A 3,878-nucleotide genomic window follows, 5' to 3' on the forward strand; every position below is an offset into this window, starting at 1 on the left:
ATCAAAATCAGAATTTTTCTTTTTTTTTTAACATTTTATTTTATTCTTATTATTTTCATTTTTATTTTTTTGGTTTTTCGAGACAGGGTTTCTCTGTGGTTTTGGAGCCTGTCCTGGAACTAGCTCTTGTAGACCAGGCTGGTCTCGAAATCACAGAGATCCGCCTGCCTCTGCCTCCCAAGTGCTGGGATTAAAGGCGTGCGCCACCACTGCCTGGCGTAAATCAGAATTTTTCATATTATTCCATGGCTGTTGTAATTTTCTCTGTGGCAGACAGAGGCAGGCAGATCTCTGTGAGTTTGAGGCCAGCCTGGTCATCTACAGTTCCAGGACAGGTGCCAAAGCTAAGAGAATCCTTGTCTCAGAAAATTTTTTTCTCTGCGTCTCACGTGTCGTGTGTCTTTCTCTAAGCAGGCCCAGGAATCCTAAGAGCCTGTAGGTGATCTAGGAAATCTCCTGTAGCAGGGGCCCTGGCCTCCACTCCTGGCCCCTGAGGGCACCTGGTAAAAGTGAGAAGGCAGATTTCAGAGACTAGTAAAGTTCAAGGTCACCAGCCCTTCCCAACAGCTAGAACCTTTAAAGGGTGAGGCTACAACTTAATTGGCCTGCTTAGATATGGATATTTTTGTTGTGGTTCTTGTTTTACAGGGCAGGAACAGACATCCAAGTGGGAATTTTCCACAGCTGTTTTAATTTTCTCAGACTCGGTATTTAGTATGAGAAGTGGTGTGTGGGGTTGTACAAACACAACTACTGAAAAAGAACCCTAAGAAAGCAGGCCTCCCTCCCTCCCTCCCTCCTTCCTTTTCTCCCTCCCTCCCTCCCTCCCTCCCTCCCTCCCTCCCTCCCTCCCTCCCTCAGTTCCTCCCTCTCACCAAGCCATAATTGTGGCAGCCCCTTGGCCCACATAGTCCTTTCACTGATCAGTCAGACACACTCTTTTTTTATTTTTGAATTTTGGGTGAAGTCAATTAATTGAGCTCTTAGATGATGATGATGATGATGATTATTATTAGTTTATTTGTGGTTTTTTTTTTTTACATAGAGGTTCCCTGTGTCCCTGGAACTCACTTTGTAGACAAGGCTGGCCTCAGACTCACAGAGATCTAGCTGCCCCTGCCTCTACCTCTGCTTCCTAGTGCCGGAATTAAAGGCCTGTACTAAACACACTTTCCCCCCCTAAGTCAGGGTTTCTCTGTGTCTGTCGCTTTGCCTGTCCTAAAACTCACACTGCAGAACGAGGTGGCCTCAAACTCACAGCGATTTGCCTGTTTCTGCCTCTCCTGATTTCTGAGGGCTGAGAACTGAGAATAAAGAAATGTGCTGCCCAAAATATACTGCCGCTGCTGCAATTAAAAAAATAAATTAAAATAAAATAACCTGAGATAAACAAAGAAAAAAAGGAAAACACCTGTTTTTTCCTTCCTTCCTTCCTTCCTTCCTTCCTTCCTTCCTTCCTTCCTTCCTTCCTTTCTTTTTCCTTACTTGTTTTTTTTTTCTGTTTTCTTCTTTTATTATTATTATTATTATTATTATTATTTTTGGTGAAGGGTTTCTCTGTATAATACCTTTAACTCACTATATAAACCAGGCTGTCATCTTGGTAACATTATGGTTTTGTATTTTCTTATTTCTTGTCTGTAAATCAACAAATCAACATTTCTTCTCTCTCTCTCTCTCACACTCATTTAATTTATGTTTTATTTTATTTTTGGTTTGTGTTCTTGTTTTGATTTTCAAGGAAGGGTTTCTCTGTTGCTTTGGAGCCTGTCTTTGGAACTAGCTCTTGTCAACCAGGCTGGCTGGCCTCAAACTCCCAGAGATCCACCTGCCTCTCTGCCAGATATGGAACCAGTCATCTTGGTTAGTTCAAAAGCCACCCCATAAACACACACACACACACACAACACACACACACACACACACACACACACACACACACACACAGAGAGGCACATCCAGAGAAACATATTTTTTTTTTTTTTTTGGTTTTTCGAGACAGGGTTTCTCTGTGGCTTTGGAGCCTGTCCTGGAACTAGCTCTGTAGACCAGGCTGGTCTCGAACTCACAGAGATCCGCCTGCCTCTGCTTCCCGAGTGCTGGGATTAAAGGCTTGCGCCACCACTGCCCTGCGATGCCCCTACTATAAAAATGGGTTTCAGAAACCGGCCTTTTGCCACAGTGTCAGAAGCCCAAACTCTGCCTGTGGTCTCAGCTAGCTGATAAGCTTCTGTGACTCGCGGTGTGTTTGTATTTTGAAGTTTGTTTTTGGTTTATTAGACTTGGTGGTGTTCTCAACTTTGCATGACCCCCCCCCCCCCTCGACCCAACATTTAAGTGTCTTTCAACCATTTTAGATCCCTCTGTTGAGAGTTCTCTGTTTAGGTCTGTACTCCATTTTTTAAAATTGGATTATTTGTTCTTTGGATGACCAATTTCTCGACTTCTTTGTGTATTTTGGAGATTAGTGAAGATCTTTTCCCATTCTGTAAGGCCGTCGTTTTGTCTTCTTGGCCATGTTCTTTGCTTTACAGAAGCTTTTCAGTTTCAGGAGGTCTCACTTATTAATTGTTTCTCTCAGTGTCTGTTTTTTTTCTTTTTTTTTTCTTTCTTTTTTTTTCTTTTTTTTCTTTTTTTCTTTTTTTTCTTCTTTTTTTTCTTTTTTTCCTTTTTTTTTTTTTTTCTCTCTTTAGTTTTTTTCTTTGTTTTTTTTTTGTTTTTTTTTCTTTTTTTTCTTTTCTTTTTTTTCTTTTTCTCTCAGTGTCTGTGCTACTGGGGTTCTATTTAGCAAGCGTTCTCCTGTGCCAATGTGTTCAAGTGCATTTGATATTTTTATTTTTATATTCTTTTATTGTGGATGAAGTCAATTATTTGAACTCTCAAATATTTTTATTGTTATTATCTCTCTATTTGTTTGCTTATTTGTGGTTGTTCAACATAAGGTTTTGTTGTGTACCCTTGTATGCCCTGGGACTCACTTTGTAGACAAGACTGGCCTCAGACTCACAGAGAGTCATCTGCCTCTGCCTCCTAGTGCTGAGATTAAAGGCATGCACTAAACACCTTTTCTATATATTTATTTTCCTAATAATTTATTTATTTTCATTTTATTGTCATTGGTGTTTTGCCTGCATGTATGTCTATCTGAGGGTGTCCGATCTTGGAGTTACCGACAGCTGTTGACTGCCATGTGGGTGGTAAGGAATTGAACCTGGGTCCTCTGGAAGAGCAGTCAGAACTCTTAACCACAGAGCCATCTCTCTCCAGCCCTCACCTTTTTTTTTTTTGAAAACGGGGTTTCTCTGTGTCACTTTGCCTGGCCTTGAATCTCAATCTGCAGAACAAGGGAGCCTTAAACTCACAGTGATCTGCCTGCCTTGGTCTCCCTGATCTTGGAGGTGTTTTTATCATCTCTCTCTCTCTCTCTCTCTCTCTCTCTCTCTCTCTCTCAAATATGTTTGGTTTTGTGTTTTGCTTTATGAGACAGGGTTTCTCTGCTGCTTTGGAGACTGTTGTTAAAACTAGCTCCTTTCTTATAGACCAGGCTGTCCTAAAACTCCCAATGATCCTGTTTCTGCTAAATATGGAGCCAGTGCTCTTGAATGCCTTTGTCTGGTGAGGTCAAAAGCCACCCCCACACACACAACCCCCCCCCAACACACACACAAACCAAACACAGGCACAGGCACACCCAGAGACACATAAATAAACTTTTAAATTAAGAAGAGCCTGGAGAGCTAGTTTCGCGGCTCTTCCAGAGAAATTGGGTTCAATTCCCAGCACCTACATGGCAGCTCATAGTGATTGTAAATTCAGTTTCTGGGTGATCTGACATCTTCAGACCATTGCACATAAAATAAAGTTAAGAAAATCATAAA

This window comes from Microtus pennsylvanicus, unplaced genomic scaffold (assembly GCF_037038515.1).
Source record: "Microtus pennsylvanicus isolate mMicPen1 unplaced genomic scaffold, mMicPen1.hap1 Scaffold_50, whole genome shotgun sequence".
NCBI classification, from domain to species: domain Eukaryota; kingdom Metazoa; phylum Chordata; class Mammalia; order Rodentia; family Cricetidae; genus Microtus; species Microtus pennsylvanicus.